Source organism: Myxine glutinosa, chromosome 5 (assembly GCF_964187855.1).
Source record: "Myxine glutinosa chromosome 5, kmMyxGlut1.1, whole genome shotgun sequence".
Classification (NCBI taxonomy): Eukaryota; Metazoa; Chordata; class Myxini; order Myxiniformes; family Myxinidae; genus Myxine; species Myxine glutinosa.
The window spans coordinates 95,368,635-95,393,974 of record NC_136265.1 but is presented as its reverse complement, the minus strand read 5'-3'; the positions used below and the strand labels follow the sequence as shown (position 1 = coordinate 95,393,974).

At 44.1% G+C, this 25,340-nt stretch overlaps 1 protein-coding gene across 4 annotated transcripts in view; it reads right to left on the bottom strand.

Moving 5' to 3' along the window:
- The window catches only part of LOC137412303 (uncharacterized), a 152,847-nt gene extending 134,624 nt beyond the window's left edge, over positions 1 to 18,223 (bottom strand). The window contains exon 1 of one of the 4 annotated variants that reach the window (XM_078777144.1): positions 18,135 to 18,223. The gene's annotated coding sequence lies outside the window, so the exon portion shown is untranslated. The remainder of the gene's footprint in view (positions 1 to 18,134) is intronic. The other 3 variants (XM_078777146.1, XM_078777147.1, XM_078777145.1) reach the window with 3 other exon arrangements.
- Positions 18,224 to 25,340: the final 7,117 nt, after the last annotated feature.

Sequence of the window (25,340 nt, the reverse complement as noted above, 5' to 3'; positions counted from 1 at the left end):
AAAAAAGGTGCAAAAACAGATCCTAGCAACTACAGACCAATCAGCCTTCTCCCAATTATCAGCAAAGTCATGGAATCCATCATTGCTTCAGATATGAAATCTTTCCTCTTCTTCAATGGCTTGATATCTGATCATAAATTTGGTTTCAGACCAGGTCACTCTACTCTGGACATGCTGTTTCTGCTGTCTCAACAATGGACGGCGGTTTTTTTTGTGGTTTTTTTGTATACTGAATCGAGGCTCGTGAAAGAGCTGACAACCGCGAGGGAAAGACAGCACAGGGGGACCGCGAGGGAAAGACAGCACAGGGGGACCACGAGGGAAAGACAGCACAGGGGGACCACGAGGGAAAGACAGCACAGGGGGACCACGAGGGAAAGACAGCACAGGGGGACCACGAGGGAAAGACAGCACAGGGGGACCACGAGGGAAAGACAGCACAGGGGGACTGCGAGGGAAAGACAGCACAAGGGGACCGCGAGGGAAAGACAGCACAGGGGGACCGCGAGGGAAAGACAGCACAGGGGGACCGCGAGGGAAAGACAGTACAGGGTCTGTACCTAAGTTTTTGAGATATGCTTTGTATCGGATTTAGCCCCATCTCTCAATGGTGAAGAATCACTTAAAACATTATCAGATCCGGATCTTCACCAAAATCTAACCGTTTCGTCCTTGTCACACACCCAACCTCTCCACCAAGTTTCGTCCAAATCCATCCATAACTTTTTGAGATATCTTGCTATATATAGTTTTTGGCCGATATCCAAATGGTGAAGAATCACTTTAAAAATTCTACTTGCCGGATCCGAATCCCGATCGTCACCAAAATCTAATAATTTCGTCCTCGTCACATACGCTACCGCTCTGCCAAATTTCCGTCCTCAATGCCAAACAGGAAATTAGAGCTGTCTCCCTCGACATATCACGTGCCTTTGATACGGTCTCGAGTTGAAAGATTCAGTTTTCCAAAGTCTCATCATAAATGAGGCTTTTCAGGGATGTGGAAAAATCTTGTTGTTCTCCTTTGTATATTTCCGAAGGGAGCAATATATTTTAACTTCTCCAGACTCCACAGAGCGAGCATATTCCAAACAAGGTCGTACAAAGGCTTTATGGAGTCTGACAAACATATCGTCATCGAGGTACATAAAGGTGCTTCTGACTCTTTCTTCGGACATTTGTTTTGTTTCTTTCACTCCACATCTTCTTCACTTCCTTCACTCCATCTCATCTTCCTTTACTTTTCTTGGATTACCTGTCTTCCATGTATTCCATGATCATTTAAACTGATCTTCACGAAACTTCATCAAATGGTAGAGTTGGTAGTCTGGAAGTGTAAATTTATGAAGCAAGTAATTTATATGAGCCACAACCCTCCATTCCTAGTCTGCAAGTGTCTTATTGTGGTTTCCATGCAAAATTTGTGATCCCCTGCAGTTGGCAAGTTGTCTCCGGCACTGACCAGAATCATGGCTCGAGAAGAGTAAAAATTCTTAGTGGAAGCAATGGTGAACCACATATTTTCATCAATGACTGATGGAACATTATTACAAATAGGGGAATATGTAATACAGATGGGATGTGTTTTTGGAAAATAATGTGATGTTGGATCGAGTATGTCTTATTGAATTCTATAAGCAAATTGGAGAAAAGATATTGTTTTCTTGGTAAATAATAAAATAATACAACTGATGCCACAATGTCTAACCAGGTAATTGCTGGATTATCAGGACTTTTTTTTTTTTTTTTTTTTTTTTTGTATACTGAATCGAGACTCGTGAAAGAGCTAACATTTACTTCACAAACAAATCAACCAGACAAACAAAATATATAAAAAGAGGGAGCGGAAAAACAAGATGGGGAGAGAAGGGGAAGCACACAAACACAACATTTGAGAGCAGGGAGATGTGTAGAAGGGAGATGGCTTGTGGGGTGGAGGCGTGGGAAGGGGGGGGGGGGGGGGGAGAGGGAGAAGTATAAAACACAAGGACACCAAGAACTTCCAGGACAGAAGTTGGTATTTCAAAAAAGTGGAATTGGGGTGAAATTAGCGGGGGTAGAAAAGATCAAGGTTTTGGATGGGGGAAGATAAGAGATGGTGGTGAACAGCTGTTTTAAAGACCTGGAGGGTGGAGTGGGATTGAAGAGAGTGAGGAAGTTTGTTCCAGAGGCGGGAGAAAAGAGGAATGAAGGAGTGAAGGTGAGCAGAGAGTCTTGATTTTGGCAGTTTGACCACAAGAGGGTTGCAGGCAGATCTTGTGCGACCTGTAGGAATATTTGCGGGACAGAGCCCAGAGAGAGCTGGGGGGGCAAGGCCAGAGAGGAGTCGGTAGAAGACGGAAAGACCACCAACCTGCCTGCGGTGAGTGAGTGAGTGAGTGAGAGGCCCTTGGAGTTAGCTTCATCGCGGGAGATTCCAATGATTCTGAATGCTTTGGTTTCAACAGCGTGAAGACGAGCTAGGTGTGAGGCAGGAGCACCAGCCCAGAGGGGAGAGCAGTATTCCATTGAGCTGCGGATGAAAGCCTTGTATGTGGTGAGGAGCTCAGGTGTGCCAAGGAAGGACTTCGCACGACGGAGGATGCCCAGTCGGCGACTGGCTTTGGAGGCCAGATTTGAAATGTGGTTTTCCCAGGAAAGATCATGGCAGATAGTGAGACCCAAAAGCTTGAGTGACAGAACTTCTTGGAGAGGATTATTCAGAAAGTGGATGGGAGGGTTGTGCAGTCGGTCTTTTCGGAGAGACATCGTAAGAGTGTGAGATTTGTCAGGATTGAAAGACATGTTCCACTTGTTTGCCCAGTCTGTGATTTTGTCCAGGTCTGCAGAGAGTGAGGAGGCTGCAGACTGCCGATCTGAGGGATGAAGAATGGAGCGACAGAGAGTAGAGTCATCAGCAAAGAGATACAGAGGATTTTCAAGAGAGTCAGAGAGATCATTGATGAAGACCAGAAAAAGCACAGGGCCCAGAACACTGCCTTGTGGAACTCCAGCCTGAACAGGAAGAGGAGATGAGAGAAACCCATTCAGGGCCACACGTTGACTACGACTAGAGAGGAAGTCCGCCAGCCATGCGTGGAGATTTCCATGGATACCAAAAGAGGAGAGTTTGCTTGCTTACCAATGCGCTCGGTGAGCAAGCTTTCATTGTGACTGTGAATAATCGACTCAGCACGAAGTCTGAACTAGATATTGTCTTGATAAGTGAATGTAAAGTACAGTGGTACCTCGGCTTACGAGTGCCCCAACGTACGAGTTTTTCGGGATACGAGCCGTCGCTCGGGCGGTTTGTTGCTTTGGGATACGAGCCGAGATCCGATGTACGAGCTCAAAAAATTTATTTTTTTGAATTTTCCGGTTGTGGCTTCCGGTTCCGGTCACGCGGTTATCTTGCCGTGAAAGCATCTCTGCTTGGATATAAAACACGCAATCGTCGAAATACATGAGCGAGGAATCTCCTTGCTCCAGCCGGTGACGTCATCGGCGGGGATCCCCGCCTCCAGAGTGGCTGGTCACGTGACCGCCAAAGCGTGTCGCGCGTGCGGGTATAATGAGCTACACCTGTGGATCACGTGACCACGGAAGCACGCCTCGCTTGAGAGGCATGGCTTTCGGTTTGCGTTTTGCTTTATAAGGCGCGATAAATGGGCTTTTGAGTGTTAGCGGTTCATGGCGTTGACGGTTCATGGCGGTTGACGGTTCATGACGGTTCATGACGGTTCATGGCGTTGACGGTCAAAAACCCATTACATCAATTTTACCAGGCACTGTACAGTAAGTACAGTGGACACCAAATGCACGGTGGAAGGCTAGAAGTAGAAGATCGTCCAAGACAAGTGAGAATAAGCCATACTTTGGAGGAGATGACGTCATTCGCTGGTCCGATAACCAAAGATGTGGTATAAAAAACCAGGTGAGCTAACAATGCAGCAATGAAGGAATTCGGCCAAGGCACCGGCACACAACGACCTACCTACATCGAAAGACTCAATGCCAATGGTGACAGAAGCCAAGACGGCCGGCTTAAACACCGCCGAAAGACCACGGTGTACCAACTTACGATGCAGAACATCTTGCACTTAATATGATGACAACAGGTGCCATCCTCTGACGTACCATTACAGGTACAGGTACAGTACACGTGAGCACAGAGCAAAAGTTCACTGAAACCGAGATTAAGAAAAAAGAAAAAACACCTCGTGGTCCGTGCTCGATATCCGAGTTTCAATCTTTTCAAACACATGATGCTCTCGGTCACGGTATCTCCTGCGAGCTGCTTCTCCTTCAACCACACAAACAACAACTTCTCCATATCTTCATGGATAGAGGTCCGGAGCTTTGAAATAATCGTAACGCCCTTGGCTGGCGTTATAGCCTTTATGGACTCCTTCTGCTTCAAAATCGTACATATCGTAGAAGGAGTACGATCGTACTGCCTCGCCAAGTCGACAACACGCACACCTCACCTGGCATGCTCTTCTCCTCTGCTTAATAAAACCAGTTTATTTCTTTACATTCTCTTGTATTATGTACAGTATATACGAGGTCGTGCTTGTTTATACATTATTTGTTATTTATAAAGTACATTTTTGTTATTTAAAAGCACCTAACAAAAAAAATTGGTGTTTTTTTTTTGAGGCTGGAACGGATTAATAGCATTTCAATGCATTTGAATGGGAAAATTTGCTTTGACTTACGAGCGATTTGGCTTACGAGCTCCGTCACGGAACGGATTAAACTCGTAAGCCGAGGTACCACTGTACTTGGTGATTATTTTGCAGAGTCAAGCAATGGGTGTGAAAGGATCGCTCTCCGCTAGCCATTGTTAAAATGGGCCCAGCGCACGCTTTTTTCTTTCTTACTTGGAGTTTATTTAATAAATAGTTTTATGAAATTGCCAGCGTTCTCAGGAAAATCTCTCAACAAGAACGATAATTAAACACTGAATCAAAATAGCTTATTAGTATTTGATAAGGGTTAGTCTGAAATATAAAAAATCCTATAGAAAATCCATGGAGGCTAGCTCTATCTGGCTCTCTGCTTCTCAGTAAAATATTTTGTGGGATTGCAATAGGATTTGACTTTTGAGGGAAAAGATGAGTTTGCAGATTGAAAAAGGATGGGATTGCCATAGCTATTGAAGTGACTGTTTTAATTGAGTAAGGACTTTTCTTATTTAATTGCATGCCTATTTTGAAGTTTTAACATGACTTATCAAAACCCATGTTACTAGTGTGTTAATTCGTAATATGGTATAATAACCCTTGCATCAAACAATAAATGAATTGCAGATAAAACCACAAAATGGTAAAAAATGTGCTTTGAAATAAAGTAAGTGGTCTTTGTTCTTGTCGTGTCGAAAATGAGTAAAAGATATATCCACTTTGCTGGGAATGACCTTCAGATGTTCTTGAAGTCTTCATACGGGATTAGAGAGACGGGGCTCCGAGGTGTTTTGCAGGAGACAATGGAAAAGCAGAAAACCGCATTAACCCTATCGGACCCTACGCTGTCGACTTTAGTCGCCACGGCCATACTCAACCTTCTGGTCCATTGTCAACGAAAGTCGCCCAAACCAAAGGCCTTCTATAGAGATTGATAGCTTTTTCCATTGTGTGGCTGCAGGATCGAAATGAACGGGTCCGATAGGGTTAAAGAATTTGAAATGCAAACCTGCCGTCAGCGGGGAGCAACCTCATCCTCGACACTTGCTCCCTCCCACCCAAACTTTGCCCAACCATTCCTATTGCTCTCCTCCCCTCTCTTCGCTCCTCCCCCCTCCATTTGCTCCCTCCCACCCAAACTTTGCCCAACCAATCCTACTGCTCTCCTCCCCTCTTCGCTCCTCCCCCCTCCACTTGCTCCCCCCTCCCACTTGAAAATGTATAAAAAATCAGAACAGATGACCAAATAGCCAGGATACTTCACTTGGCTGGTCGATTCTGTATGTTAACTGTATACTGTGCATGCTGGTGTTTGGTATTATATATTTTTTGTGCATCCCTACTGTACCAGGATTTTCACTTTGGACTTTGATCTAGGATTTGTTGTAAATCTTCCTTGTGTGTTTTTGGGAATTGTACCATGCTCTCCTTGGTTTGATGAGGGTCATTGTTTTCTTGCTGTGTATTTCTTGAAGACAGAAAGTGTTGTCCTCCTTGGGAATTAAAATTTGTGACTCTTCTGACATTGAATTTTTTGGTTCATATATTACATACTACTGTTGGAAAATATCCCTAACAAGATGGCGACCGTGACTTCTTGCTAATTCTAGGACGACCTGGGAAAACAAAGACTTGAGCACAAAGCTGTACTCTCCTCTTCCCCTTGTCGCTTGGTAACGCATCTAATGAACTGATTACAGATTTTGATTCCCGAGTATTATGGTCACAGGGTGGTGTATTGTGTTAACTATTTGTATCATCTGTCTGTCTGTTCTTGCATAAATTTGCAGTGTGGTGTGTTATTGGTTAATTGGTTTGTTTGTTGGTTGTTGGTTGGTTTGGTGTAATTGGTTATTTGGTTGGTGGGTATACCAGACGGTTGATCGCGTGAAATACCCCAGGAGTGTTTTGTCAGTGGTTTGTTTGTTGCCACTAGGTTTGACAGGTTAAACACAAAACGTCCGCATTTTGTAGCGGTGGTTCTGAATAGTCACTTACTCTTACTGCAGAAAGAGTGGCGATGTCATATGTGTTTTGTCAAAACTAGATTATATCTAAGTTTTGACCGGTTAAAACACAGATGTCCGCATTCAGTGGCGGTGGTTCTAACTGTTTAACTCACTTGAGCAGTGGTAAAACAGTTATTTGGTGTTGTGTAAAGTGAGTTGGTTGCTTATTTGTAACAGTAAGGTGACAGATGTGTTTTTTTAAAGCTTGTTTGCCGATATCGAGCTGGACTTGGTGTCAGGGAACTGCTTGGGACATAAAATCGTGTTGTGTGTATGATAAATTGCATTTTAGGTACATCAGTGTTGATTTGGTGCCTTGATTGCTTTGTGTTTCGGTCCTCATTGAAATTGATTTTGATTGATTGCTGATCGTGATTTGTTTCCTCTGTAAATGTACGAGTTGGTTGTTCTTATATTTGTGTTATTGATCAACGACTTGTGATTTTGTAATTGTAAGTGCAATTGTTTTGCATTTATTGTATTTGTTTGCATGCATTGTACTTATAATTGTACAATTGTACTTGGAGGTTTGAACTGCGATACCTTGCAGAAATAAGATCAGTGCATTGTTACTGGAAATTGACTCATCTTCGTGTGAGACATGGGTAATTGTTGTCGGAATAAGCAAGTTGGCCTTCCTATCAGAGGTACTTGTGTGCATTATATGTACCAGCATCATGGTCCTGACTCAATTGAGGATGTTGGACAATGGAGTAAATGGACTGAAGGATATGCTAAGAACTTTCCTCAAGAAGGAACATTTGAAAGAAATAGATTAAATAGATTGGAGCAGGAACTGGAGGAAAGGGAAAAACTAGAGAATGTTAGCTGGAAACGTTTCCATAAATGGGATGTTGAAGGTAGAAATAGGGATGAGAAGATTAAGTTCTCTGAATTAAGGAGTGATGTGAAAGGTATGCAAAAGAGTATGGGAAAGTTTCAACCAAGTTGATGCCTCTCGAGGTAGGAAGCAAAATGGCATCTTCAGCCCCTGAATCCCAACTGTATTCTCAAAATGAATTAGATGAGATATTAAGATGTGAGAGTGAATCACCTTTGTATAGCAGACGACGACCTCCTACCTATGAACAAGCAGGAAGTCGAGGAGAGGTACCTGGTGGTCAAGGTGCACTTGCCATATATACACCTGTTGTGACACCTAATGCACCTGTTCCACCTGTTGCCATATATACACCTGTTGTGACATCTAGTGTACCTGTTCCACCTGTTGCCATATATACACCTGTTGTGACACCTAGTGCACCTGTTCCACCTGTTGTGACACCTGTTCCCATATATACACCTGTTGTGTTGTGACATGTTGTGACATCGAGTGTACCTGTTCCACCTGTTGCCATATATACACCTGTTGTGACACCGAGTGCACCTGTTGTGACACCGAGTGCACCTGTTGTGACACCGAGTGCACCTGTTCCACCTGTTCCACCTGTTGCCATATATACACCTGTTGTAACATCTAGTGTACATGTTCCACCTGTTGTGACACCTGTTGCACCTGTTGCCATATATACACCTGTTGTGACATCTAGTGAACCTGTTCCACCTGTTGTGACACCTGTTGCCATAGATACACCTGTTGTGATATCTCATGCACCTGTTCCACCTGTTGGCATACCTGCACCTGTTGTGATATCTCATGCACCTGTTCCACCTGTTGCATCACCTTGTGTATCCATGGCAGATCAGGTACAGGTGGTGTCATCTGGACCAGGTGAAGGAGCTGCTGCTGCAGGCTCCCCTAATGAGGTGCCATCTGCAACCATGCGAAGTGGGGACATAGGACAGATGAATGATTCAGGTACTACCCCAGCAGGTGCTACAAGTGTACAGCAGGTATACCATGTTGACTCTGCCCCTCAGCAGGGTTCCCAAGCCTATCATTTGCGAAGTGGTGGGCCGGCTCCCCCAATGCACCAGCCTCTCAAAGAGTGTCACCAAATAAGGGAAAACATAACACTACTACTGTGTTCAAAAAGTATCCGACCTTTATTTTTTGTGCGTAAAACAAAGAAGCTAGGGAGGCGTTGATTGGTGCACGTATGTAGGCGATCCTAATGCACACGCGTGAATTTTTTCCCACCTGCAGAAGCTGTCATTCGACGGCAGACCGCCGATGAGTGAGGACATGTAAGCGAGCGCCGTCGGATTTTCGTTTTTGACAAAATGACGGAAAAACTTGAACAACGCTACTGCATCAAATTTTGTGTGAAGCTTGGCGATTCCCAAGTGGAAACGATCCGCAAGATTCAACACCGTTCATTCCATTATGAAGGAGGATTTGGGCTTCAGGAGAATCTCAGCGAAGTTCGTACCAAAGCTGCTAACGATTGAGCAGAAGCAACTCCGTTTGGAGATCGCACAGGACATGCTGGAGACTGTGAACAGCGATCCCAGCTTCCTCAACAGTGATCACTGGCGATGAGTCCTGGGTTTATGGGTTCGACCCAGAAACCAAGTTGCAGTTTTGATGCAAGTTTGATGAAACACAAAATTTGATGCAGTAGCGTTGTTCAAGTTTTTCCGTCATTTTGTCAAAAACGAAAATCCGACGGCGCTCGCTTACATGTCCTCTCTCATCGGCGGTGTGCCGTCGAATGACAGCTTCTGCAGGTGGGAAAAAATTCACGCGTGTGCATTAGGATCGCCTACATACGTGCACCAATCAACGCCTCCCTAGGTTATTTTTTTTTTATGCACGAAAAATAAAGGTCGGATACTTTTTGAACACACTACGTATATCAACAGGGATTTCGGAACTACCATCCCAAATTACTAATTTCCCCATGAGACAAGTACCAGGGGTTCAAGGAGGGCAAAGAGAGCTTGTGTACAGACCTTGGCCATTTCATGAGCTCAGAGAAATAAAAAACAGTATACCATCGATTAAGCTTGATCCGAGTAAATTTGCAGATGAGTTGCAGATGATTGTAAATACACATATGCCAACTGTCAGATATGGACGTCCTTCTTCCTGCTATAATTCCAAACTCCACTCTGCTGGCTCAATTTAAATCGGTAGCAGAATGGAAATCAGCAGACAATGGACAATTGGACTTGGATGAAAATGGGGATGCAACAAAAGCACAGATAGGAAAATTGCTGGAGGCCATAAGAAAACGTCAACCAGAGGCAGACTGGAGTAAGGTAACAACTTGTAAACAGAAGACTGGGGAAGACCCCTCGGATTATCTGGAGAGATTGCGAGAAGTATTCAGGCTGCATTCAGGAGTACCAGTACAACAGATGGACCATGCTTTGAAACCACTTTTTGTACAAGGCATATTGCCCAAACTGAAGGGAGAGGTAGAAAAACAGTGTGTTGCCTGGGAAAGTAAGCCTATTACAGAAATAGTGACATATGCTTTGCATTTCCATCACTTACAGGAAAATAATGTTTCATCAGCTGCAGCCAAGCTGATGCATTTGCAGACACAAGCCTTGTTGCCGGAAAGACAGCACAGAAAATTCTCCCAAGACCAAAGAGACTATATAAGGCCTGGTTTCCAAGCAAGGAATGGACCAGATAAACCAGATAACATGAGTAAAGATAAGAGCAGATGCTTCCGGTGTGGGAAACTAGGCCATTGGAAAAACCAGTGCCCGTACACAAGCGGGAGGAACAGTGGACAGGACCAATTCCAACCAGGTGGACAGAACCAATACCAGTGGAATCAGCAACTCCCTGCATTCCAAAATACTGACTATGCCCAACAACCACAGGTCCAAGAAGTCCAAAATGTCAAAACAGGCCAGTTTCAGCAGCCTTTCTGGCACCTGCCTGGAAACCTCAAAATCAGCCCTTATGACTAGGCCAGGATGAGACAACTCTATGTTCCCTTGTAAATAAACAGGTATCTGCATTTCCTTTAGTTGCAGAATCCCCTGAAGAGGAACCAAAACGGAACTTGAGGATAAGTGGACAGGAAGTACCATTTCTAATCGACACAGGACACAAGAAGTACTTTGCGACAAGCTGACTTCCCATCTTCACAGGAGACTGGTCTTTCCGTCTTCTACTGACTCCTCTCTGGCCTTGCCCCCACCAGCTCTCTCTGGGCTGTGTCCCGCAAATATTCCTACAGGTCGCACAAGATCTGCCTGCAACCCTCTTATGGTTAAACTGCCAAAATCAAGACTCTCTGCTCACCTTCACTCCTTCATTCCTCTTTTCTCCCGCCTCTGGAACAAACTCCCTCACTCTCTTCAATCCCACTCCACCCTCCAGGTCTTTAAAACAACTGTTCACCACCATCTCTTATCTTCCCCCATCCAAAACCTTGATCTTTTTTATCCCCGATAATTTCACCCCAATTCCACTTTTTGAAATACCAACTTCTGTCCTTAGTGTAGCAGCATAGCAAACCTGTTGTGCATTTTGTGATACAAGCACCAAATTTGGTACACTAGTAGACTATCATATTATGAAAAGATCTGGATATTGGGCCATCTCAGATTCAGAGATTTGATTTTTGCAAGATTTCGATTCGATTGGGATCGAAGAGAACACCTTCTTCGTCTTCTGTACAGTGAAGTTGCCAGCCCTGAATTCTCTGGCTACATCTGGGTGCTTCATTGGGAGTGCAACCGTGTCCCTCAGGTGAACAGGGACCCACCTGGCATAGTGTGTGTGGTCTAAGGCATGGAACCATGGGACCAGTTCCGTCAGGGCATCAAGGTACGTCGTGAATGAAGCCTGCCGCAGAGAACGCATGTGGACCAGTACCAACATCTCTAGTTCCAGCACAGTTGCCCAGTACTGAAAGTTGGGAATGTCTTCTCCTCTCTGGTGACACCAGTCTTCGAACTCAGGCAGGTCTTCTGCATCATCAGCATATGTCACACAGTGGCGTTCATACGCACGGTGTTGCAGGATGTGCAGTGCCGCTGCAGTGATTTGCAGCGGCACTGCACAGTCCGCTCACCGGCAGTGATGTGCCGGTGAGCGGACCTGCTGGGAGCGCCACACGACCCAGCCCGGAAATTGTGCGAGGGCACAGGGAGTAGAATCGCGGGAGTGAGACCCCAAATTGGTGAGCACCATGGTATGTTCAATGGGAGTTCGGTTCTTTGAACCACATAGAGTAAAAATGGCCAATGGTTTGGCAGGGAAAGACCCCGGGTAGTATAAAAAGTGCTAAAGTCGTTTAGAGTATAGTTAGGATTGAAAATCTCTTCGCACCATCCACATCCACTCACCAAGGTGACAGGACTCCACACCACCGGTTTGTGCAAGTGTCTGGGATGGAAGACGCATCATGACGTGGGGGTGACATTGTGCTTGTGATTCCATCTCTTCCTCCTTAGGAGGGATTGATGAGGAATTGATTGGTGGCAAATTTGGTTTAGAGGGATTGTTGACGAATTTGGAATTAGGGGAGATATGGGGAAGACAGGACGTTAGCGACGGATTTGTAAATTGCGTAAATACGGGGTAAGGGCAAGGGTAGATTAGGTGATGGGGGGGGGGGGGCGGGGGGGAACGTACAGTAGGGACGAGCTTTCTCGCCTCACTCTCCTGCGCACCTCACCTCTGCATTACCTTGTGTTGATGTGTACTCTTGCGCCCTTGTACCCCGCTAACCCTGCTTTGTCTTCCTTCCCCACTCATGGACCGTGGTCTTTGTGGGCTGAGGGGAAAGTGTGCAGGTGTCGCAGTTGTGTGCCCGCGCCCTCGCTGCTGCCTGCCTGGACCGGTTCAATAAGGAAGGCACAATTGCTCAATGGCAGTATGCTTGATGAACTGCCCAGCTTTTAAATACATCTCTACCCTACACTTGTGGACTGCACGTCTTGCGGCCGAGCACCACACTCATGGACCCCACGTTTTGGGGCCTGGCACCTCTGCTGGGGACTGGCCATTGTGGCCAGGGAGATCTTGCTTGCAGACCATGGTAAAGGTGGCACCTAAGCCATGCAGGTGGACCAACCTAGTTGGCCCCTGCTGGCCATAATTAAAAAAGAAGTGGACACGTTTTGTGCCCTTTTATTATCAAATAGGCAGCAAGAAAAGAAAACATCCAGAAACATCGGCCCAGCAGAGAAGACGTCGCAAGGCATCGTTTGATTTTTTAAATGTGTGACTGTGCACTGGATGGTGCTTTTTGTGCATGGTGGTGTTTTGGTGCTTTTTTTTTTTGCATATTGGTGCTTATTGGTGCTGGTGGTATCGGTGCAGTGCAGTGCGTGCCTTTCCTCTTTTCGAAAGATCTTCTTTTGTTTCCCCAAAATGACAGGTCCTGGGTTCGCGTTGTAAATACCAAATAGTGTCTTTGTAAATAATGCTCCCCATCGTCAATGTGTAGTTTGAAAATTAATTCCGTAATTCGGTTATCCTGTGGGCGTGAGTCTGCTAGATAGAATGCAACGCAGCAGGCGGGACATACTTAATCGTTTTTAAAATGTCGCACTCAGGGTGAAGTTTATAGTAGAGGGTTACCACACCTGAGTGTCACACTAAGTTAAAGTTCTTTCGGGCCAGGACGGCCCTGGAGGAAATGAGGGTGCAGTGTTGCAGTTTTTAAAACCTTCACTTTGGTAAATAATAACCCTTGTAAATAATCCTCTGTAAATATTCCCATTTTTGGTAAAGGTCAAAGGTCGCACCCTAGTTAGGTCGTATTGCAACACGTAGGACAAATAGAAACCTCTTTAGATATCTCATTAGTATGTGTTCTAGTTCAGGATCTGTTCCCAATAGTTTGACTCTGCGTTTGCATTAATCAAATAAGATAGGCCCCTTCAATTATTCCCAATCTCTCTCTCCAGCCATCAATTAACACCTACAGTCGGGGTTGCTCATTTTCCTGCCCTCCCCTGCCTTTTTGTTGGCCGCGTTTTGCTGCACAAGATGCCATTAAGCATGCGGTCAAGTCCGGAGAAGAAGGGGGGGGGGGGGGAGGAGCTATCGAGCGAGGCGGAACCCTGTTAAGGGTGGAGCCAAGGAGACCTCATCACCCAACCAGGGCCGAGGCCAGCGCCTCGGTGGGCGTATCCAGATGAACCGCGGCTTAATACACGATCGGCCAATATAAGCGCTCGCGTGGGACTGAGCAGAGTGGCAGAGTCGCGGAGAGGGTTGTGAGTTGGTGCTGAGGAGAGCGCAGAGCGTGGTGGTTCATGGCAGCCGAGAGGAGAGAGGGTTGGCACAACGTGTCAGAGCTGGTGAAAGGGATTGCTTGGCAGAGCTGGAGAGAGACGGTCCGCTGGCGTTCAATAACGACCATACCAACCGCGCTGCCTGCCGGAGTTTCGCCGCGGCACCAGAGACGTGAGCGTGGACAAAAGACGTGGACGAGAACCGGACCGGTGCCAACGCTGATCGGCTGGACCTTTCTTCCTGCTATTCCCCATTCGTGTAAGTGTGTTTGTTCTGTCCTGGGAGTGATAATATAAGACTGTATAAGGTTTGCCCTGTGTATCTGCTTCTTTTCTTCACTGTACATTCCCTTTCGTTTCCTCTTTCGTATTGTACATAGTTAATAAACCTGTGTTCTTCCTTCTTATTCTTTGGGTTTCCTCTCATCCGGTCGTTTTAGTGATTTCTCCATTGAATATCTGTGGCACGATATAGGAACCGCTTAGAATCGGGATTAGACTGCCGCTAAAGGCTCGAAATTCGGATTGCTAAAACCACTCGGCAATACTCCATCTTGTCCGTGGCTCGGGCAGGAGTATCGCCCTGCTTCCGACCGGAAGGAACGCGATATCTTCTAAAGCACTGGGGGGACGGCCAGCTTAAAGGACAAGAGGATCAACCCCCCCCCCCCTTGATAAGGGGAGCGCCGACCCCCAGATCCGCAACAATAATAATAAAAATAATAACAGTATTTATATAGCGCCTTAGCATGAAATGAACAAAGCGCTTCACAGAACATCTTGAAGACGACAACTTACATTACACAATCTTAGAAGAATACGACTTTAAGCTACTTTTCAAAAAATACAATTAAGTTACTTTCGAAATAAATGTGTTTTGAGTGTTGATTTGAAAGTTTTTATGTTGTGTGAGGTCCGAATAGTTATAGGTAGTTTGTTCCAGAGGGCATGTACTGAGTTGCAAAAGGCTTTGTCCCTGCATGGCATATGAGTTCTATAACTCTATTACAGCCAATGAGAGTCTTAACAGCGTGTGATCTTAAGTATTTGACGTCATTGGAATGAGTGTGAGTATTAAAGACAATACTCACATTATTAAGTATTATGAAAGACAACAAACAAAGCCAAACAATAAAATAGAGCGTTCCTCGAATGTATTCAATGCAAGGCCAGAAACACGCGAAGATCGGACAGGAAACAACATGGCGTCCACAGACCATGTGACCAATTTTTTTCGGACTCTTCATGTCGCAACTCTCTCCATACAGAGACTTTAGTACCATGTACCCCTCCCCCTTCCACAGATCTACCGACGTCCCTGTTCTCTTCTGTTGTTGTGCTTGAGTGCTTCCGTCTCTCTCCCTCTTGTCTGCCGCTCCCTTCATTGCATGTTTTATGTGTCTGTGCATGTTTTCATGTTCAATGTGTTCGGTCTTACACGAGCCTCGATTCTCATTCTGAATACAAAAAAAACCCGAAATCTCCACAACTCTTCCTCTACTCACGAAGAATATATTTTAAATCCCAAATCTCTACAACTCTTCCTCTACTCACGAAGAATATATTTTAAATCCCAAATCTTCACAACTCTTCTTCTACGCACGAAGAATATATTTTAAATCCCAAATTTCTACAACTCTTCCTCGACTCACGAAGAATATATTTTAAATCCCAAATCTTCACAACTCTTCCTCTACGCACGAAGAATATATTTTAAATCCCAAATCTCCACAACTCTTCCTCCACTCATGAAGAATATATTTTAAATCCCAAATCTCCACAACTCTTCCTCTACTCACTAAGAATATATTTTAAATCCCAAATCTCCACACCTCTTCCTCGACTCACGAAGATGTTTAAAACCACAAATATTCACAACTCTTCCTCTCCTCACGAATATATTTAAAACCACAAATCTCCATGGACCACAACTCTTCCTCGTCTCACGAATATATTTAAAACCACAAATCTCCACGGACCACAACTCTTCCTCGTCTCACGAATATATTTTAAATCCCAAATCTCCACGGACCACAACTCTTCCTCTCCTCACGAATATATTTTAAATCCCAAATCTCCACAACTCTTCCTCTCCTCACGAATATATTTTAAATCCCAAATTTCCACAACTCTTCCTCTCCTCACGAATATATTTAAAACCACAAATCTCCACGGACCACAACTCTTCCTCGTCTCACGAATATATTTTAAATCCCAAATCTCCACGGACCACAACTCTTCCTCTCCTCACGAATATATTTTAAATCCCAAATCTCCACAACTCTTCCTCTCCTCACGAATATATTTAAAACCACAAATCTCCATGGACCACAACTCTTCCTCTCCTCACGAATATATTTTAAATCCCAAATCTCCACAACTCTTCCTCTACTCACGAATATATTTAAAACCACAAATCTCCACGGACCACAACTCTTCCTCTCCTCACGAATATATTTTAAATCCCAAATCTCCACAACTCTTCCTCGTCTCACGAACATATTATAAATCCCAAATTTCCACAACTCTTCCTCTCCTCACGAATATATTTTAAATCCCAAATCTCCACAACTCTTCCTCTCCTCACGAATATATTTAAAACCACAAATCTCCACGGACCACAACTCTTCCTCGTCTCACGAGTATATTTAAAACCACAAATCTCCACGGACCACAACTCTTCCTCTCCTCTCGAATATATTTTAAATCCAAAATCTCCACAACTCTTCCTCGTCTCACGAATATATTTTAAATCCCAAATTTCCACAACTCTTCCTCTCCTCACGAATATATTTAAAACCACAAATCTCCACGGACCACACTCTTCCTCGTCTCACGAATATATTTAAAACCACAAATCTCCACGGACCACAACTCTTCCTCGTCTGACGAATATATTTTAAATCCCAAATCTCCACGGACCACAACTCTTCCTCTCCTCAAGAATATATTTTAAATCCCAAATATCCACAACTCTTCCTCGTCTCACGAATATATTTTAAATCCCAAATCTCCACAACTCTTCCTCGTCTCACGAATATATTTTAAATCCCAAATCTCCACAACTCTTCCTCGTCTCACGAATATATTTTAAATCCCAAATCTCCACAACTCTTCCTCTCCTCACGAATATATTTTAAATCCCAAATCTCCACAACTCTTCCTCTCCTCACGAATATATTTTAAATCCCAAATCTCCACAACTCTTCCTCGTCTCACGAATATATTTTAAATCCCGAATCTCCACAACTCTTCCTCTCCTCACGAATATATTTTAAATCCCAAATCTCCACAACTCTTCCTCTCCTCACGAATATATTTTAAATCCCAAATCTCCACAACTCTTCCTCGTCTCACGAATATATTTTAAATCCCAAATCTCCACAACTCTTCCTCGTCTCACGAATATATTTTAAATCCCAAATCTCCACAACTCTTCCTCTCCTCACGAATATATTTTAAATCCCAAATCTCCACAACTCTTCCTCTCCTCACGAATATATTTTAAATCCCAAATCTCCACAACTCTTCCTCGACTCACGAAGATGTTTAAAACCCCAAATCTCCACAACACAACTCTTCCTCTCCTCACGAATATATTTTAAATCCCAAATCTCCACAACTCTTCCTCTCCTCACGAATATATTTTAAATCCCAAATCTCCACAACTCTTCCTCGACTCACGAAGATGTTTAAAACCCAAAATCTCCACAACTCTTCCTCTACTCACAAAGATGTTTAAACCCCAAATTTCCACAACTCTTCCTCGTCTCACGAATATATTTTAAATCCCAAATCTCCACAACTCTTCCTCGTCTCACGAATATATTTTAAATCCCAAATCTCCACAACTCTTCCTCTCCTCACGAATATATTTTAAATCCCAAATCTCCACAACTCTTCCTCTCCTCACGAATATATTTTAAATCCCAAATCTCCACAACTCTTCCTCGTCTCACGAATATATTTTAAATCCCGAATCTCCACAACTCTTCCTCTCCTCACGAATATATTTTAAATCCCAAATCTCCACAACTCTTCCTCTCCTCACGAATATATTTTAAATCCCAAATCTCCACAACTCTTCCTCTCCTCACGAATATATTTTAAATCCCAAATCTCCACAACTCTTCCTCGACTCACGAAGATGTTTAAAACCCCAAATCTCCACAACACAACTCTTCCTCTCCTCACGAATATATTTTAAATCCCAAATCTCCACAACTCTTCCTCTCCTCACGAATATATTTTAAATCCCAAATCTCCACAACTCTTCCTCGACTCACGAAGATGTTTAAAACCCAAAATCTCCACAATTCTTCCTCTACTCACGGTCACGACTCACTTTGTGAAAAGGTTTCTGTCGCCGCAACCGGATCCACGTCTGACCTGCGCCGACTCTTCTTCCTCTATATGCATGTCTTCTTCTTCTTCTGTTTTCTCTTCCATGTTACCTCTATCGAATCCCTCTCGATAGTTATCTCTCCCCCATCGTGTATTACCAGATCGTTACTTCCAGTTTTAAAGTTTTATTCACAAAAATATTCAATCGTGAATAAAAACGAGGAGGAAAAAAGGAGGTCCGACATGCCAAGCTGGAGGATGCACCTTTCAAAAGATTTCTTGAAGACCTGGAGAGAAGATTTATTCCGATGGCAATGGCGCTGGAACGTCACTTGAGAGTCCAGAATCACCGATGGTTGTGGACATGTGGTTGTTGAGTGTTGACCTATTTGGCCAAAATTTTTGGACAAGTATGTTCATAATACTCCGGTTTATGTGTTTGTTTGTGTTTGTTACTTGGTAAAAAAAATAAAAATAAATTGCAAGTGTGTTGATCACTCCAGTTTGTGTGTTTGTTTGTCCGCTCGCTTATACTTGCCTACATGTCACAATATAAAACCGATCTTCACGAAACTTCACCAAATGGTAGAGTTCGTGGTCCGACAAAATCCTATATATATTTTGAGGTCAAAAGGTCAATACGTCAATATCGGCCAAAGGTCAACCACTTTTTTCCAAATTTCTAAAATCCTCAATTTTCATCCGATTGACTTGAAATTTGATTAGGATTTACATATTGGAGAACTGAATTCAACCACCAACGATTTTGAGATCAGCGTCGGCCAAAAGGTCAACATAGGTCGAAGGTCTAAAAAAAATTCGAAAAAAAAAAAGTAAATAAAAAGAAAGGTCAACCACTTTTTTCGAATTTCTAAAATCCTCAATTTTCATCCGATTGACTTGAAATTTGAATAGGATTTTCATATCAGTTGGCTGAATTCAACCACCAACTATTTTTGAGATCAGCGTCGGCCAAAAGGTCAACATAGGCCAAAGGTAAACAACAATTTCAAATTTCTAAAATCTTCAATTTTCATCTGATTGACTTGAAATTTGAAAAGGACTTTCATATCAGCTTAGTGACACCAACCACCAACTATTTTGAGATCTGCGTGAGCCAAAAGGTCAACACAGGCCTAAGGTCAACCACTTTTTTTGATCTCTAAAATCCTCAATTTTCATCCAATTGACTTGAAATTTGAAAAGGATTTACATATCGGCTCACTAACTATTTTTCAACCACCAACTATTTTTGAGATCAGCATCGGCCAAAAGGTCAACATAGGCCAAAGGTCAACAACAATTTCAAATTTCGAATATCCTCAATTTTCATCCAATTGACTTATTTCAGCGAACTGAATTCAACCACCAACTATTTTTGAAATCAGCAAAGGCCAAAATGTCAACACAGGCCAAAGCTCAACAACAATTTCGAATTCCTAAAAGTCTCAATTTTCATCTGATTGACTTGAAAATTGAATGGGATTTACATATCAGTTAACTGAATTCAACCAACAACTATTTTTGAGGTCAACATAGGTCACAAGGTCAACATAGGCCAAAGGTAAACCACTTTTTTCAAATTTCTAAAATCCTCAATTTTCATCAGATTGACTTGAAAATTGAATGGGATTTACATATCAGTTAACTGAATTCAACCAACAACTATTTTTGAGGTCAACATAGGTCACAAGGTCAACATAGGCCAAAGGTAAACCACTTTTTTCAAATTTCTAAAATCCTCAATTTTCATCCGATTGGCTTGAGATTTGAAAAGGATTTTCATATCAGCTTACTGAAACCAACCACCAACTATTTTTGAGGGCAACATGGGCCAAAACATCAACTTAGGCCGAATTTCTAAAATTGTCAATTTTCAACCGATTAACTTAAACTTTGAAGACGATTTGCATATCGGGTAACTGAATTCAACCACTAATTATTTTTGAGGTCAAAAGGATGCTCTTCTGAGTGCCATTCTATTTTGTTCTGTTTTGCCATTGTTTGTCTCTTCGCTCACTTTGACTTGCCTGCAGGTCAGAATTTTAAACCGATCTTCACGAAACCACCAAATGGTGGAGTTCATGGTCCGACAAAATCCTATATCTTTTTAGGTCAAAAGGTCAACAAAGGCCAAAGGTCAACCACTTTTTTTAAAATCTCTAAAATCCTCAATTTTCATCCTATTGACTTGAAAACTGAACAGGATTGACATATCAGCTAACTGAATTCAACCACCAACTAATTTTTAGATCAGCATAGCCCAAAGGGTCAACATAGGCCGAAGGTCCACAACAATTTCAAACTTCTAAAATCCTCAATTTTCATCTGATTAACTTGCAAATTGAATGGGATTTACATATCAGTAAACTGATTCAACCAACAACTATTTTTTAGATCAACATAGGTTACAAGGTCAACAGAGGGCAAGGGTCAACCACTTTTTTCAAATTTGTAAAATCCTCAATTTTCATCCAATTGACTTGAAATTTGAAAAGGATTTTCATGTCGGCTTACTGAAACAAACCACCAACTATTTTTAAGGTCAACATGGGACAAATTAATAAAACTGTCAATTTTCATTCAATTAACTTAAACTTTGAAGACGATTTGCATATCAGGTCACTGAATAAAACCACTAATTATTTTTGAGGTCAGAAGGATGCTCTACTGAGTGCCATTCTACTTTATTCTGTTTTGCCAAGTGTTGCTCTTTGAGTGATTTTTCATTCTGTCTGTCTGTATGTCTGTCTGTCTGTCAGTCGTCCACAGGTCACAATTTTCAACCGATCTTCACAAAACTTCGCCATAATATGGTTGAGTTAGTCAAATGAAAGAAGCCTATTTTGTTTGGGGTCAAAAGGTCAATAGGTCACCAACTTCGTCAGATTTCTAAAATCCTCAATTTTCATCTGATTGACTTGGAATTTTAAGAGGATTTGCATAACTGTTCGCTGAATCCAACCCCCAACTATTTTTGAGGTCAACATCTATCTATAATTCCACTAATCTCTGTCTGTGTGTGTGTGTATGCGACCGCTGTTTCTCGACAACTACCGGTCCGATATACTTGAAACTTGCCAGGTATATTGCTGGGGACCCGAGGATGTGCCTTTTCAAGGTTTCATATTAATCGGACAATTACTTACCGAGCTATGTCCAAAAAACGATTCAACCAATCAGAGAGCAGCGAGCTATCGCGTGTGCCGAACGTGGCGAACACACTCTGCCTCGGACGGCACATTTGAGAGTGTATTCATTTATTTCACGTTGGCAAACTATGTTGCCGCTATGTTGGCGTTAAACTATGTTTTAAAACTAATTAAAACCATTTCATGTAAATAGAGGGGGGGGGGGGGGGGGGGGATTGTCACTGTACTCGCAAGCCGTTCGCCGTTCGCTTTGGCGTTGCGAATGAACCAAAACATTTCATGAACCAAACCATTTCATGTAAAGCGTTCGCCGTTCGCTTTGGCGTTGCGAATGAACCAAAACATTTCATGAACCAAACCATTTCATGTAAATAGAGGGGGGGGGGATATAATTTTAGATATATATATAGTACGGGCATGCCCTAGTTGGTGAAAACGTCAGCATAGGCCAGATTTCTAAAATGCCCAATTTTCATCTGATTGACTTCGAATTTTAAGAGGATTTGCATATCTGGACACTGAATGCAACCACCAAGTATTTTTTAGGTCAACACCGGCGAAAAGGATAGGCCGAATTTCTAAAATCCTCAATTTTCATCCAATTGACAACATTTTCAGAGGATTTGCATGTATGGTCACTGAATTCAACCACCAGGTATATTTGATGTCATCGGAGGCCAACAACTTATTTTAGGGATTTCGCAAGTATTGTGCGATGCACAACATATTTATTGTTTGTCTGTCTGTCTGTCTGTCTGTTTGTCTGTGTGTCAGTCGCCTTCAGGTCACAACGTTCAACCGATCTTCACGAAACGGTAGAGTTGGTCATAAGCAAGAAGCCTATTGTTTTTGGGGTCAAAAGGTCAATCGGTGAACATAGGCCAAAGGTCACCAACTTTGTCAAATTTGTAAAATCCTCAATTGTCATCTGATTGACTTGGAATTTTAAGAGGATTTGCATATCTGGACACTGAATTCAACCCCCAACTATTTTTGAGGTCAACATAGGCCAGATTTCTAAAATCCTCAATTTTCATCTGATTGACTTGGAATTTTAAGAGGATTTGCATATCTGGACACTGAATGCAACCACCAAGTATTTTTTAGGTCAACACCGGCCAAAATGATAGGCCGAATTTCTAAAATCCTCAATTTTCATCCAATTACCAACATTTTCAGAGGATTTGCATGTATCATCACTAAATTCAACCACCAAGTATATTTGATGTCATCGTAGGCCAACAACCTATTTTATGGATTTCGCAAGTATTGTGCTATGCACAACATATTTATTGTTTATCTGTCTGTCTGTCTGTTTGTCTGTGTGTCAGTCGCCTTCAGGTCACAACGTTCAACCGATCTTCACGAAACTTCACCAAATGGTAGAGTTGGTCATAAGCAAGAAGCCTATTGTTTTTGGGGTCAAAAGGTCAACATAGGCCAAAGGTCACCAACTTTGTCAAATTTCTAAAATCCTCAATTTTCATCCGATTGACTTGAAATTTGAAAATATTTTGCATATCTAATCACTGAATTCAACCCCCAACTAACTTTGAGGTCAACATAGGCCAAAAGGTCAACATAGGCCGAATTTCTAAAAATCCTCAAATTTCATCTGACTTGAAATTTTAAGAGGATTTGCATATCTGGACACTGAATTCAAGCACCAAATATTTCTTAGGTCATCATAGGCCAACAACTTCTTTGAGGGATTTCACAAGTATCGTGCTATGCACAACGTATTTCTTGTGTTTAGTTGTTGTTGGGTCATGGGTGCAGCCTGTGACTGCTGGTTTGTATCAATCCTGAGAATGTGGCTATGCCTCTGATGCAGTGTCCCCTGCTGATTTGTATCAATCCTGAGAGCGAGGCTGTGCTGCTGATGCAGTGCCCCCTGCTGGTTTGTATCATTGTTGAGAATGTGGCTGTGCTGCTGATGCAGTTCCCCCTGCTGGTTTGTATCATCGTTGAGAATGTGGCTGTGCTGCTGATGCAGTGCCCCCTGCTGGTTTGTATCATTGTTGAGAATGTGGCTGTGCTGCTGATGCAGTGCCCCCTGCTGGTTTGTATCATTGTTGAGAGCGAGGCTGTGCTGCTGATGCAGTGATGCAGTGCCCCCTGCTGGTTTGTATCATTGTTGAGAGCGAGGCTGTGCTACTGATGCAGTGCCCCCTGCTGGTTTGTATCATTGTTGAGAATGTGGCTGTGCTGCTGATGCAGTGATGCAGTGCCCCCTGCTGGTTTGTATCATTGATGAGAGCGAGGCTGTGCTACTGATGCAGTGCCCCCTGCTGGTTTGTATCATCATTGAGAATGTGGCTGTGCTACTGATGCAGTGCCCCCTGCTGGTTTGTATCATCGTTGAGAATGTGGCTGTGCTGCTGATGCAGTGCCCCCTGCTGGTTTGTATCATTGTTGAGAGCGAGGCTGTTCTGCTGATGCAGTGATGCAGTGCCCCCTGCTGGTTTGTATCTATGTTGAGAGTGAAGCTGTGCTGCTGATGCAGTGCCCCCTGCTGGTTTGTATCAATCCTGAGAGCGAGGCTGTGCTGCTGATGCAGTGCCCCTGCTGTTTGTATCATTGTTGAGAGCGAGGCTGTGCCCCTGTGAACGAGCTCTGATAGGACACACTTTGATGAATAACCCAATTAGTGGATCCAGAGGAGGGGGGGGGGGCAAATTATCAAATTACCACCCCCCCCCTTCCATTCCCGATTTTCGACGATAAATTATTCGCTGTGATATTGCATGTCGACCAACGGCAGAAACGTTTTCACGTGTGAAACAATTAAGTGTGTGCTTTACATTTTATAACCAACTATCGTACTTACATGTTGTTGCTCTAACTCACTTGTGATTCGTTTTTAACTCACCTGGAACGTTTCTGGGAGCTCAAGTGATCGCGCGTCGCCTATCAGTCCGTAAACACTTGTAACGTCTTCTCCAAAACCGCTAATGGGATTGTGACCAAACTTAGAACAAATGATATTTGTTTTGTTGTGACTAAAGTTTGCTCACGGCATTAACAAAATCTGAGTGTAAGGGGCTCCACCTGTGCCGCTTACATTTATTTGGGGGTGGTTGACCCCCAAAATCAATATTTTGAAGGAGCTGCGCTCCAACGCGAGTCGGAAGAAGTGACGCGACCAAAGACGGAATTCGTCCGAGTTGCTTTATTGAAACAAAACAGCTCAGGTATTCTGACAAAAGCCCGTTTATCGGGCAGCAATATATATACACATTTATGTTGGGAAGTTTGCCCGGCAAAAGCTATACCGGGCATGCCCGGGTGTCAAGGGCGAGCCTTGGAAAGGCGAGTCTGGACCTGCCCGGGCGTGTTTGGCTGCGGCCTGGCAAGTCGAGGCTGGGCGTGCCCGGGCGCTCTGGACGAGCACTGGAAAGGCGAGAGCGGGCATGCCCGGACGCTCTGGGCGAGCCCTGGAAAGGTGATAGCGGGCATGCCCGGACGCTCTGGGCGAGCCCTGGAAAGGCGAGAGCGGGCATGCCCGGGAAAGACGAGACCGGGCGTGCCCGGGAGGTTCGGGCGTGCCCGGGAACAGTGAGTCCGGGCATGCCCGGGAGAGGCGCGTCTGGCCGTGTTCTGGCCTGTGCAAGGCGATTGTGTGCATCCAGCGGTAACCGCTACACACGCCCCTCCAGAATCGACCTGCACCGGCAGGGTCAATTTAAGGGGGGTCCAGATGACCCGGCCGAAGCGACCCCTGGAGGGTCGTGGGGAGGGGTCCGACGTGGTGGTGGGTGGTCGAGCGGGGGGAACTGTGGACGGGGGGCGGCCTCGCCGCGGAGGAAGGGCCAACCGTGGTGGTCGGTCGACGTCCATGTGCGCCGGTTTGAGGCGGTCCACAGAGATCCGGTCCGACCGGCCGCCGACGTCGACGACGAAGGACTTGTCGCCCCGTCGCAGGACCCGGAAGGGCCCGTCGTACGGCGGCCGGAGTGGCCCCCGGTGCGTGTCATGACGCACAAAGATGTACTCCGCTGTGCGAAGTGCCGGGGGGACGTAGGACTGGGGGCCAATGTGGCGGGACGTTGGCA